Source organism: Trichechus manatus, unplaced genomic scaffold, assembly GCF_000243295.1.
Source record: "Trichechus manatus latirostris isolate Lorelei unplaced genomic scaffold, TriManLat1.0 scaffold00267, whole genome shotgun sequence".
NCBI classification, from domain to species: Eukaryota; Metazoa; Chordata; class Mammalia; order Sirenia; family Trichechidae; genus Trichechus; species Trichechus manatus.
The window spans coordinates 1,437,741-1,452,291 of record NW_004444203.1 but is presented as its reverse complement, the minus strand read 5'-3'; the positions used below and the strand labels follow the sequence as shown (position 1 = coordinate 1,452,291).

Sequence of the window (14,551 nt, the reverse complement as noted above, 5' to 3'; positions counted from 1 at the left end):
AAAAGGTTGCTTGTACAAAATGATGGCTGTATAGATAAAATAAATGCACTCAAGACACAAAACATTTTTGAAAAGAAAATAACAATTGTTCAACAGATGTGTTATTATTATTTATTATCTTAATAATGTTAATATCATGTATTCAGAGCTTCTTTAAAACTATTCATCTCCTTTACTCCACACCTCTTGCTTTATTCATTTGTATACTAAAGAGTCTTCTGTTGTTCTCCCAGTTTCTCTTTGTATGTATCAAGTCACTTACTTTGTTTATTTTACCCTCACCTTGGGCAAACAGTGTTAACCAAAATGTTGGGAGTTTTATCTTCAGAGGAGAATTCAATCTTACTAGCAACTGTAGCTGCCTGTTTTCCCTAATCTTCTAACGTTTCTCCACCAACCAGCTGACATCGAGTCAATCCCGACTCACTGCAACCCCATGTGTGTTAGAGTAGAATTGTGTTCTGTAGGGTTTTCAATGGCTGATTTCTTGGAAGTAGATCTCCAGACCTTTCTTTTGAGGCACCTCTGGGTGAACTCGAACCTCCAATCTTTCTGTTTATAGCTGAGCACCACCCCGGGACTCCAAATGTTTCTCAACCTCCTTTTTTATCCAAGTCATCATTTTTATTTCTTCCCCTTATTACCTCTATTAGCAAGTAATGACACCACCCCTATAGTGATCCTCACCATCACTCTGGGCTTATTCTGATTTCTTCTACCACAGAATTATTTGTACCTATATTTCCCCGGTGTGGGAACATTCTATGTTTGAAGATTTTGTGGAAAATTTACAGCATTATGATCTCTTTAACCATATACCTCTACATTCTCTAGTGACCATTTTGTATGTAAATATCTGCTATCTGCTCACAATTATTGCTGCATTTTTATTCTTTTTTCCCCCACCAGATATTTGCAAAGAGATCACAGATCGTTATATTACTAAAGCTCAACTAACACATTTTGGTCCCAGATACATGCGTTCCAGAGAAAACTTCTGACTCATTCCACTGGGAGTTTACAACTGTGGTTTATAAAACATTATCTCTCTACAATTTTTATCTTGTCTGAATTCCTTGCAATAAAGCCAAAAGTGAGATAGCCTTTAATCTTTTTCTTCCCCGTTCTCTTTATCTTAGAGATTCCACATATTCATTCCTTTATCTCTACTGAACTTTCCTTTCTCCCTAATTAATGAAGCTATTATATAAAATCAATACTATATGAGTCAGAATCAACTTGATGGCAACGGGTACAGGTTAACAGTAACTTATTTTTTATCTCTCCACCATAAATCTGTCAGTTTGTCATAGTGTGGGGGCTTCTGTGTTACTGTGATGCTGGAAGCTATGCCACCAGTATTCAAAAGCCAGCAGGTTCATCTATGGCAGACAGGTTTCAGCTAAGCTTCCAGACTAAGACAGACTAGGAAGAAGGATCTGACGGTCTATTCCAAAAAAGATTAGCCAGTGAAAACCTTATGAATAGCAGCAGAGCATTGTCTGACACAGTGTCAGAACATGAGCTACTCAGGTTGGAAGGCACTCAAAAGATGACTGGGGGAAGAGCTGCCTCCTCAAAGTAGAGTCAACCTTAATGACATGGATGGAGATAAGCTTTCAGGACCTTCATTTGCTGATGTGGCACAACTCAAAATGAGAAGAAACAGCTGCAAACATGCATTAATAATCATAACATGAAATGTATGAAGTATGAATCTAGGAGAATATCAAATCATCAAAAATGAAATGAAAAAAATAAACATTGATACCCTAGGAATTAGTTAGCTAAAATGGACTCGTATTGGCTATTTTTAATTGGACGATCATGTGGTCTACTATGCCAGGAATGACAAATCGAAGAGCAGTGGTACTGCATTTATTGTCAAAAAGAACACTTTAAGATCTATCCTGAAGTACAACGCTGACAGTGATAGGATAATATCCATACGCCTACAAGGAAGACCAGTAAATACAACTATAATTCAAATTTACGCACCAACCACTAAGGCCACAGATGAAAAAATTGAAGATTTACACCAACTTTTGCAGTCTGGAACTGATTAAACATGCAATTAGGATGCACTGATAATTACTGGTGACTGGAATTCAAAAGTTGGAAACAAAGAAGAAGGACTGGTAGCTGGCAAATACAGCCTTAGTGATAGAAACGATGCTGGAAATTGAATGATAAAATCTGGCAAGACCAATGACTTCTTCATTGCAAATCCTTTTTTTCAACAACATAAATGGCAACTACTGATGTGGCGCTCACTGGATGGAATACACAGGAAATCAAATTGACTACATCTGTGGAAAGAGACAATGGAAAAGCTCAGTATCATCAGTAAGAACAAGGCCAGGGGCCGACTGCCGAACAGACCATCAATTGCTCATATGCAAGTTCAAGTTGAAGCTGAAGAAAATTAAAACAAGTCCACAAGAGCCAAAGTACGACCTGAGTATATTCCACTTGAACTTACAGGCTATCTCAAGCATAGATTTGACACTTTGAACACTAGTGACCGAAGACCAGACGAGTTGTGGAATGACATCAAGGACATCATAAATGAAGAAAGCAAGAAGTCATTAAAAAGAGAGGAAAGAAAGAAAAGACCAAAATGGATATCAGAAGAGAAGACATTCTGCTCTTGAACATCAAGTAGCTAAAGCAAATGGAAGAAATGATGAAGTAAAAGAGCCAAACAGAAGATTTCAAAGGATGGATCAAGAAGACAAAGTAAAGTATTATAATTATAATGTGCAAAGACCTGGAGTTAGAAAACCAAAAGGGAAGAACACGTTCGGCATTTCTCAAGCTGAAAGAACTGAAGAAACACTTCAAGCCTCGATTGCAATATTGAAAGATTCTATGGGCACAATACTGAATGACACAGGAAGCATCGAAAGAAGATGGAAGGAATACACGGTGTCACTGTACCAAAAAGAATTTCTCAGCATTCAATCATTTCAGGAAGTAGCATATGATCAGGAACACATGGTACTGAAGGAAGAGGTACTAACTGCACTGAAGGCATTGGTGAAAAACAAGGCTCCAGGGATTCACAGAACACCAACTGAGATGCTTCAACAAATGGATGCAACACTGGAAGTGCTCACTCATCTATGCAAAGAAATTTGGAAGACAGCTACCTGGACAACCAACTGGAAGAGATCTATATTTATGCCTATTCCCAAGAAAGGTGATCCAACCAAATGCAGAAATTATTGAACGATATCATTAGTATCAAATGCAACTAAAATTTTGCTGAAGATCATTCAAAAGCGATTGCAGCAGTACGTTGACAGGGAACTCCCAGAAATTCAAGCCGGATTCAGAAGAGGACATGTAACCAGGGATATCATTGCTGATGTCAAATGGATCCTGCCTGAAAGCAGAGAATACCAGAAAGATGTTTACCAGTGTTTTATTGACTATACAAAGGCATTCGACTGTGTAGATCATGGCAAATTATGGATAACATTGTGAAGAATGGGAATTCCAGAACACTTAATTGTACTCATAAGGAACCTGGACATAGATCAAGAGGCAGTCATTCAAACAGAACAAGGGGACACGGTGTGGTTTAAAGTCTGGAAAGGTGTGTGTCAGGGTTGTATTCTTTCACCATACTTACTCAGTCTGTATGCTGAGCAGATAATCCTAGAAGCTCGACTATATAAAGAACAGGGCATCAGGACTGGAGGAAGACTCATATGATATGCAGATGACTCAGCCCTGCTTGCTGAAGGTGAAGAGGACTGGAAGCACTTACTGATGACGATCAAAGATTACAGCCTTCAGTGTGGCTAACACCCCAACAAAAAGAAAACAAAAATCCTCACAACTGGACCAATAAGCAGCATCATGATAAACAGAGAAAAGATTGAAGTCATTAAGGATGTCATTTTACCTGGATCCACAATCAACACTCATGGAAGTAGCACTCAAGAAATCAACTTACGCATTGCTTTGAGCAAATCTTCTGCAAAAGACCTCTTTAAAGTGCTGTAAAGCAAAGATGTCACTTTGATGACTAAGGTGCACCTGACCCAAGCCATGGTGTTTTCAATCACCTCATATGCATGTGAAAGCTGGGCAATGAATAAGGAAGACTGAAAAAGAATTGATGCCATTGAGTCATGGTGTTGGCAAAGACTACTGACTATATCGTGGACTGCCAGAAGAACAAGCCAATCTGTCTTGGAAGACATACAGCCAGAATGCTCCTTAGAAGGGAGGATGATGAGACTCGCATATTTTGGACATGACATCATGAGGGATCAATCCCTGGAGAAGGATATCATGCTTGGTAAAGTGGAGGGTCAGCGAAAAAGAGGAAGACCCTCAGCAAGATGGACTGACACAGTGGCTGTAACAATGGGCTCAAGCATAACAACCATCATGAGAATGGTGCAGGACTGTGCAGTGTTTCATTCTGTTGTACCTAGGGACGCTATGAGTCGGAACCAGCTCGACAGCACCTAACAAAAACAATGACATTTTTTTATCTCTTCTCTCAGTTTTACACTGTTTACAGATGTGCACATTCATCTAGTGTATGACTTATGGCCTTCAGTTTTATACACCTCTCTAATATCACTGGTCCCTGCTCTGCACCAGTGTACCCCTGTCCACACTGGTCCCTATCTCCTGTCTCATTTACTCCATTCTGGAATTCCACCCTTCTCTGTTTCCAGGCACTTCCTGAATTTACTTCAAGAGCTTCTTTTATTTATTTATTTATTTTCTTGAGTCATCAGCCATCTCAGCTTTTGCTTATCGTTTTTATTTGCCATTGAGTTGATTCCTACTCTTGGCGACCCCACACGGGCAGAGTAGAACTGCTTCAGAGGGTTTTTAAGGCTGTGACTTTTCAGAAGCAGATTATCAGGCCTGTCTTCTGGTATGCCTCTGGGTGGGTTCGAACTGCCAAACTTTCAATTAGTAGTTTAGCACTTTTACCGTTTGTGCCACTCAGTTACTCTCCATCTTTCGCCTAGGAGGCTGCAAATTACTTCTATAAAACATTCATAGTAAATTACCATGCCAATTAAAGTATACACAACTGAAGCAAAAAGAGAGCCTAAGTGATTGCAAAAAGTCATATACTATAACACTCAGTTTTCTTTGAGAATTAGAAGCTGTATTATGAATTTATCATAGCAAATATAATATTAATTGGTACTCTTATCTTTAATGTTGTTTTATTATGTAGAGTCCTTACAGTAAAAGTTCTTTATTGCTTTCTTGAGGAATGAAGGGTTAATAGGGAAACAGTCCCACAATATATGTGGCAAACAAAAGGTACAAAAAAGTTAACGCATTTAAAGCAGTAAATTAACATGTAGACAGATGGTATAGCCTTCCTGCGAAAGTAAGATTCTAAAATTTACGCCTCTGTGAAACCAAAATGTGATCATCAGAGTTCTCTCTAACAAGTCTTATTAGGATTTTTTTAAATTAAATCCCTCTATGTTTAGAAATAATGCTAATCAACTTTCATACAGGGCTAATAAGAAATGGTACTGATCACTGGACAATAGATAAGGTTTTTATTTATGTTTGAGAAGAAGAATAAGGATAAAATATTGAGGTATATTTTTAAATTGTTATTGTTTTGTGTCTGTGTTTTTTAACTATGTTCAGTTGATTTTATATAGATATTGAAAAGTTACTTTTCAGAAGATTAATGAAGGGAAATGTGTATGCCTTCCGCAGCTTGCAGCCCTGGTGGCGCAGTGATTAAGACTGTGCTGCTAACCAAAAGGTCAGCATTCAAATCCACCAGCTGCTCCTTGGAAACCCTATGGGGCAGTTCTACTCTGTCCTATACGGTCATTATGGGCCGGAATCAACTCGACGGTATGATGGTTAAGATTGTGTGTCAACTTGGTTGGGCCATGATTCTCAGTGTTTTGGCAGTCATTAAGGCAAAGGTTTTTTTTCTTTTTTCTTTTTGGTTTCCTCACCTTACTAAGTTAATGTCAGTAGGTCTTCTTTTTTTAAAACAGTCATTTACCTAGTATTCATATTTAAGTGTCATATTAAGATATGACTTTATTAAATTAATTACTTTGCCACTTCTAATTTCATGCCTTTTGATTATTTATCAGCGAGTCTGAAAGACGGCCTAGTGAAAATAAAGAATGATCACCATGAACGTTGTCTATGAAATATTGCTTAAATAAAAATATAACACAATCATATTTTTTGCTATAATAGGTGACTATTCACACTTTAAAATATATGTAGTCGTGGCTTTATTTGCTTTTCAATTATGCTCTTATAATTTCCCATAAAAATTAATGATAAAATATATTCTAACAGAAAACATGACCAAATTATGAATCAATTAATTGTAATAAATCAAAGATTTGAAGGATCAGCTCTGTCTTTTCTTTTAAATGCTTAATAATTATCAATGAATTAATTTCATTTTTCAAAAAAAGGCACTTAATTTTTATTAAAAATTTTATGTTCTCCAATAATTTCTGGGTTAATTTGTTCTAAACTGAATTACTATTTAAAAGATATAATACAATGTGACATTATCTCTTGATCTCCTTTCTATTATAGACTCTCAATATGGAAACAAAACCTACATATTTGTAATTCAAAAGGCTCAGTAAGCAATCATAGTTAAATTTATAAGACCTTTGCGACTCAGACAGACATGGCTGTGACAGCATGCTTGTCCATTGTCCCACTTTTGCCATTCTGTAATATTCCTTGGACTCAGGAAGACATGGCCGTAGCAGCATGGTTGTCCAGTTCCCACTTTTGCCTCTTCAAACGTATGTCAAATAAAACCTTTCTTTTTGCTTCACTATAACTTTATGGTGATTTTACCCTAGAACAATTAATGGCGTAGTCAATGCTGGGATTTCTGAAGCCAAGAATCCAGTTGAACTCTAGGAGACCTGGACTGAGTAGCAGAAGTCAGCAAAGAGAGGTCCTATCTTCTGGACCCACGTGTTTGCACTCCATGTCCCTTCAACACCAGTGGGGTAAGTGCTCTTGGAAAATGAGCCTTTGCTTATTCCTACTGTTCTCTTTCTCGTGTTTTCTTAAGTTTCCTTCAGCATATTTGTTTGAAAACTGGTTGTTTGATTAAGGAAATGTTTCTTAGATTTTTGCTTGATTGTTTGGTTAAGAGTGACATTTAGTAACTCGGTGAACTGCAGTTCGGTGCCCAGACTTGGGCATTTGAAACATTAAAGAGGTAGTTCTATTTTCAAAGAGTTCTGGGTCATGATAAGCCAAAAAATTCAGGCATGGGTCGACCAGTAAAAGCCATTGTGTCTGTCTTATGATTTAGAATTGATTAGCTACTTGGAGAAACTCTGATATAAACTGGTCTATTTGAAAAGTACACTAAAAATTTTATGTTTAAGTCAATCCTTAAAGCAAAACCTTTCTAAGTAACTTAAGCTATATATTATGAAATACATTTTATTTAAGAAAAAAGGATAATTTTGTCTTAAAGTAAAACTAGCAGTTCCAGAGTAGGAAAAGGGAGGCATAGGACAAGTCTTAAAAAAAAAAAAAGGCTGGCCAGGAATTGATGGTTTCATTGGCTAAAGAGCTTTGGTATTTACTGGGTAGATGAAAACATTGTGATATGGAGAGAGCAAAACTGCTTACCAAGAGAATAGTAAAAGGAAAAGAAATTATGTCTTTTTCCCTTTGAAGTGCCTAAGTCAACTATACATTCTTAAATGAATTGAAATTACCTAATCTTGTCCTCTACCATGAGTCAAAAATGGGGAGGGTGAGACAGGATCAGGCCTCCCTTTCCCCCAGCTTCCGGGTCATATAGCTCCAGGAAAGCTTTTGAAAGACCCTTTCCAACTAGGTGGAGACCTTTTTAAGACAAAATAAAATAAGAAAAAAATGCTGCTTTGCTATAGTTATCAGAAATTGGGTAGATCCCGATCATAAAAGAACCGTAAACAAGTTCTCTCCATTGGAGGGGAACTCTAAGAAACCAAACAGTAGGAATCACAATGCGACACACCTGAAATGACCTGGGAAAATATTTCCAACCCTAGCCAGAGACTTAAGGTTATAAGACAGAAGTCCCCGGGCTGCAGAAAATTCCACTGCCTCAAGCAGCTTGCTTGGCAGGCTGGTAGCTTTACATTAACATCCCGGCTCCCCTTTCTTTAACTGCTGCCCAGAACTAGAGAAAATCAGCAGAAACCGGTTTAGGTGCTACGTTGACATTCTGAATAACCTTTTAGATATTTAAGTACTTCATACATAGTAATCTCCCCGCCTCTGGGTGGAGTTTAACCACCATTTTCTGAACACTCAATGCATGTAGTTAAATGTAAACCCCATTGTGCCTGCCTAGTATGATTAAGAATGTTGCTGATGTAACTTGTATGAACTTCCTGCTTGTAAACCCCATAAAAGTAACCTTCCCTCTCATTCACACTGAGCAGTCTTGGCGACACCAGCCCCAACTGTTCCTATCCTTGCACAACAAAACTAAGGCGTTTATTGCACCAAGCAGAAACCCAGGGTTTCCACCTGGCAACATTTCTATCTATACCAATGAACTGGTCAGTTGAGCACAGACTTTGTGATTTCCAAAGCCAGTTGATAAAAAATCTTAAAGGGCTAAAATTAGACTGTGGAAAATAAGGGAAAAGGGAAAAGTTGAACGAAAATTTAGAATATTTAAACAAACTTTATTTCAACAGTTCTGTTTTATGGTACACAGGCTTAAAATAATTTCTAAGACCTTTTGGGTAACTTACTGATAAAACTGAGTTAATAGATATTTGTCATAATTTAAGCTTTTTATACCACAAGGAAAAGGAGATATATATACATATACACATATACATTTGGGTCTGCTAATGAGCATGTTCATTTTTGCCATTTTAAAGGGATACACTATAAGAGATATGCAACAAAGAACACTTAAGAGGCTTATTAAAAAGAAATTTATCTGATGTGGTTAAGTTTTATCTGTCTGACTAAAGTTTAATGGTTTAATTTATGAGATTTCTAGGAGCTTAATGTTAAATAGCATATAAAACAAAGAACTGGGTTTCTCGCTGTCAAAATAACAAAATTTTCTTTGATTACTGGGTTGAAAGGTTAATTTATTCTTTGTGTAATCTGCCTCGAAGGCAAGGGTTTGGCTTCTCATCAGAATAAGATTCCTGAGTCAAAAACCAAGATGCATGGCTTTAAAAAAAAAAAAAAAAAGCTAAGGTTTTTGTCTTTTTTTTTTTTTTAATTGTACTTTAGATGAAGGTTTACAGAACAAGTAATTTCTCATTGAACAGTACACATATTGTTTTATGACAATGGTTAACAACCCCATGAAATGTCAACACTCTCCCTTCTTGACCTTGGGTTCCCTATTACCAGCTTTCCTGTCCCCTCCTGCCTTCTAGTCCTTGTCGCTGGGCTGCTGTGCCTCATTAGTCTCGTTTTGTTTTATGAGGCTGAAGGGTAAACCTCAGGAGTGACTTCATTACTGAGCTAAAACGGTGTCGGGGGCCTACTCTCAGGGTTTCTCCAGTCTCTATCAGGCCAGTAAGTCTGGTAGTTTTTTGTGAGTTAGAATTTTGTTCTACATTTTTCTCCAGCTCTGTCCAGGACCCTCTGTTGTGATCCCTGTCAGAGCAGTCAGTGCGGTAGCCAGGCACCATCTAGTTGTACTGGACTCAGTCTGGTGGAGGCCATGGTAGTTGTGGTCCATTAGTCCTTTGGACTAATCTTTCCCTTGTATCTTGTTTTCTTCATTCTCCCTTGCTCCCCAAGGGGTGAGACCAGTGGAATATCTTTGATGGCCGCTTGCTAAGGTTTTTATCTTTAAGGTCTTTGGTTTAAGAATGTAAGTATTGTTTCACAGTGACCAATAATAAACTCCTGTCAACTTTGAAACTTCATGAAAAGCCACAAAAAAAATTTTTTATAAAGTAAAAGTGCTTAAAAGGTATAAATTACAAGGAATGTATTATCAAAAATGAAGAGAAGCACTTGATTCTCTTTGAGTTAAAATTTATGTTAGTATTTCCTCTTATGTTTTTGCCTAATATTAGACAACAAATGCATAATATTATGTCATATTTTTATTATTATTTCTTAATTGCTAATTTGGTCGCAACTTTATTTTTTTGAATCTAGCATCATCAAAGCCAGTGGTTTGACTGGGGAATTTACATCATTTACCTATGAAGTTTTTTTTAGAATTACTATTCAGGTATTTAGAGACTTCATAATCTTGTATATTCTCAGTATATCCTGACTATGTGGTATTATGTCTCAAGATTATTATGTATTATAATGGAAGTTCTTTGAAAATAAGGTTGATCATTATATTTAGAACTATTTTTGTCTAAAGTTTTTTAACTGACTTTATTAGACTTTACATTATGCTTGTAATTAATTTGTATCAAGTCTTTCACTTTTAAGAGTATTATTTTTATAAATTAGTCATAGCCATATTAAGTTTTGTGATCTGCAGATAAGTTTTTACTTTGCTGATTTGCTTAAAACATTTGACCAGAATATCTCAACAAAAAGATGGATATATTGGATTTGTGAAAAGGACTGTGACTAGACTGAATCACGATTTCCAGAACTCATATGTAGAAGATGATGAGTTCACAGGCTGCAGCTGATCCAGAATCATGTGGAACAAAAATTAACTATATAAGACTGAGTAAACTAAAGGATTCTATGGATTTCATGTGGGAATACTGCTGATGTTTTAAGGTCCTAACTTCTGGAGATAAAAAACCACTTCCCCTCTTTCTCCTAAATTATCTAACGGGCTTAGATATTATAACTCTCAAATTAGAAATTCCTGTTGGTAAACTTAGCGAAGTTGTAAATCTTATAACCAGAAAAGTGTCTGAAGTTTGAGCTATAATTTTACAAAACAGAATAGCATTAGATTTCCTGTCAGTCTACCAAGGAAGAGTTTGTACCTTAACAGATAAACATTGCTGTGTTTATATTAATGTGAAATCTGAGGTTTTGCAGAATGTAGCTGCTGCTGAGGCACATGAAAAGCTGTTACTAATGCTGCTTATGTATAAACAAACACTTCATGAGATTCGTTTCCTTGGTTCGAAAAGCTTAGGGTCATGGTTTCACTGGCTATTTCAGACAATTGGCCTAATAATATTGTTAGTGTTTCTGTTCTACTTCCTAGTTTGCTGTATGGTGCTTGGGATGTTAAAATACCAGATAGTGCCCAACTACCATTTATTGAATGTTTCTGATCAAAGATTCTATAACAAGTGCATGATCCAAAGGAGAGAATGATGAAAGAGTTGTAATTCTCCTGGAATCCAGATTTCTGGCTTTCATGGAGGTTGGGGTAACCCACACAGACCATTGCCTTTGGGTGTCCTTTTAAACCTCGAACTCTGAGGGAAAAAACTGGTTCCTGGAGCCACTTTTGAGTCAAACAATGGTCCAGATAAACTAGTAAGGCTTTTTTGCTCTGGACATTTTGCTTTTTTGAAGAATTCAGTCTGTTTTGTGAAACTGACTCCAAAGATCAGACTGGGAGCTATGTTTAAGGTAAATCAGTAATTAGCTTAACTAGTCTTCAAGACAGTGTTTTATGAAATACCTGTCTAATGTTTGTAATCAAGCTGTCACCCTCTTAGGATGCAGGAAATTATGTATCTTAAAGAAACCAGGTTCTCAGAGGAGATCGACTTCATGGTTCAGACTCCATTTTGTCTTAGGCTCCACTTCCGCTTCTGAGAAAGTGACCCATGACTCTTAACAGGTAAACCAAGGAGTGACAGCTTGCACTCAGGAAGAACACTTAGTATGTTTTAAATAGATTATGCCAGAGACCTCCAACAGGAGAGGTTTATCCTGTAGTATCTTGTTAATCATGTATTCTCTAATGAATTTTTGGCTGTCACATGTAAATTTTTCTACTATGCCTTCTGTTTTCTCTAGACAAACTTTTTGTGCTCCTTATGGATATGTTTTTGTGTGGTGGATCCAACTATACTAGTTTAGATGATCCCTTTCCAACTGACAGTGAATTTACGTTGGCAATCTCTTGTTTAGATACCTAGCAAATGCATGGGCAAAGTATTTTGGGAACTTTAGGATTATCTTTAGATATTCATAGCAATATCTAATAAAGATGTCACCTTGAGGACTAAGGTGCACCTGACAGAAGCCATGGTGCTTTCAATCATCTCATATGCATGTGAAAGATGGACGATGAATAAAGAAAACCAAAGGAGAATTGGTGCCTTTGAATTGTAGTGCTGGCAAAGAATACTGAATATACTATGGACTGTCAAAAGAAGAAACAAATCTGTCTTGGAAGGAGTACAATCTGAATGCTCCTTAGAAGCAAGGATGGTGAGACTGCATCTCACACACTTTGGACATGTTATTAGGAGGGATCAGTCCCTGGAGAAGGATATCATGCTTGGTATAGTAAGAGGGTCAGCAACGAAGAGGAAGACCTTCAATGAGATGGACTGACACAGTGACTGCAACAATGGGGTCAAGCATAACAAAAATTGTGCGAATGGCACAGGACTGGGCAGTGTTTTGTTCTGTAGTACATAGGGTCACCATGAGTCGGAACCGACTTGACGATACCTAACAACAACAATAACATGGTATATTTAAATTGGAGAAAACACTAAGAAATTTATCAATCACTATGGGACAAATAGCAGAAGAAGTTGCTAATGGGATGGATGCACAACAGCGATCTCTGACCTCATTAGCCAAGGTGACATGAGATAACAGAATAGCCTTTGACTGTTTATTAGCCCAAGAAGGTGTAGTCTGTGCTGTAGCAAATACCTCTTGTTGCATTTGGGTAAATAACACAGGAGAAGTAGAACAGGGTATACAAAGAATTAGACAGAAACGTACTTGGTTACACACTATAACACCCTTATAAACACCAGATTTATTTGGTTGGTTACCATCAGGGATAAGTACATGGGCTAGATCACTACTGCAAGGAATGGTAATATTCTTAATCTGCATCCTGATAGTTTTAGGCATAATCGAATTTACCTTTTATTGTCTTACACACTTAAAAGGCAAAGAAGGCCTCAGGCTAAAATGTTGATGTACATTAAGTCTGCTCACTCCGCAATGCGATTGATGAGAACATCACTCTTACTTAAGATCCTGCTGAAGAACCAGATGGTATCCAGCGGAAAATCAGCACCATGAGTTTAAAGAGCCTGCCATGGCTGCCATCTAGGAGCTCAATTAAGTCCACGTATTGATCATAGATATGTTATCTCTACTCTCCAATCAAAAGGAAGGAATGATTTAGGAGATAATATTGGAGCCATTCATTATTCCTTGTCCTTGAGTATAAAGAATATGACCCAGCTGGAACTGGACCCACAAGGACCCACAAGCACTCACAAGGACATATCAACTGGGCCCTGAGGTATAAAGACAATAGCTAGGACAATCCTGGAAAACATCTTTCAGGGAACCTTTCACATACACAAATCATAAACAGCACAAAAGACCCACACACTTTCCACTCATATTTTTCTATTAGCATTTAGTGAATAGTAAGATTTGTTGGACCAATGAAGACCCTCCTGACTGTCATAAACTGAAACCTGTACCAATGATTACTAAGAAAGACAATTCAAAATGTAGAATCACAGTGTTTTGGCAGTTTTCAGCCCATCTGTAAAAAGGTGAAGCTTTCAATGATTTTACCCATTTGTAATGTTAATATATACGGATGATTCTGCAATATTCCTCGGACTAAAGAAGACATAGCTGTGGCAGCATGCATGTCCATTTTCCCACTTTTGCTTATTCTGTAATATTCCTTGTACTCGGTCAGACTTGGCCCTGGCGGCATGCTTGTCTGTTCCCCCTTTTGTCTCTTTGAACGTATGCCGAATAAAACCTTTCTTTTTGTTAAAAAAAATCATAAGACCTTTGTTGTTGTTGTTACGTGTCATCAAGTTGATTTTAGACTCATAGTGACCCCGTGTGACAGAGTAGAACTGCCCCATAGGGTTTTCTAGGCTGTAATGTTTACAGGAGCAGATCACCAGGTCTTTCTCCAGGGGAGTGGCTAGGTGGGTTCAAACCTCCAAACTTTCAGTTATCAGCTGAGGGCTTAACCATTGCACCACCAGGGCTCCTCATAAGACGTTAGTACGCCATGAAGTTATGCATAATTATCTACCATTTGTTTACATTTGTATTTCACCTTCCTACAGACTTTTGTTCGCAAGTCTATTTTTCACCATATTAACATAGTTTAACAATTATTTACTGAGTGCCAATAATCAAGTAATTAAGGAATCCCATAAACTACAGAAAATTATCACCTATGGAAACCTAAAATGAAATGCATGAATAAAAACCAAAAAAACCAAACCTGTTGCCACTGAGTCAATTCCGACTCATAGTGACCCTATAGGACAGAGTAGAACTGCCCCATAGGGTTTCCAAGGAGCACCTGGTGGATTCGAACTGCCGACCTTTCGGTTAACAGCTGAACTCTTAACCACTACGCCACCAGGGTTTTGTCTAAAAA

The 14,551-nt window shown here is 37.4% G+C and overlaps 1 protein-coding gene across 2 annotated transcripts in view; it reads right to left on the bottom strand.

Annotated features, from left to right (window-relative positions):
- The window catches only part of GPM6A (glycoprotein M6A), a 449,726-nt gene that overhangs the window by 280,278 nt on the left and 154,897 nt on the right, over positions 1-14,551 (bottom strand). The gene's annotated exons all lie outside the window — the stretch shown is intronic.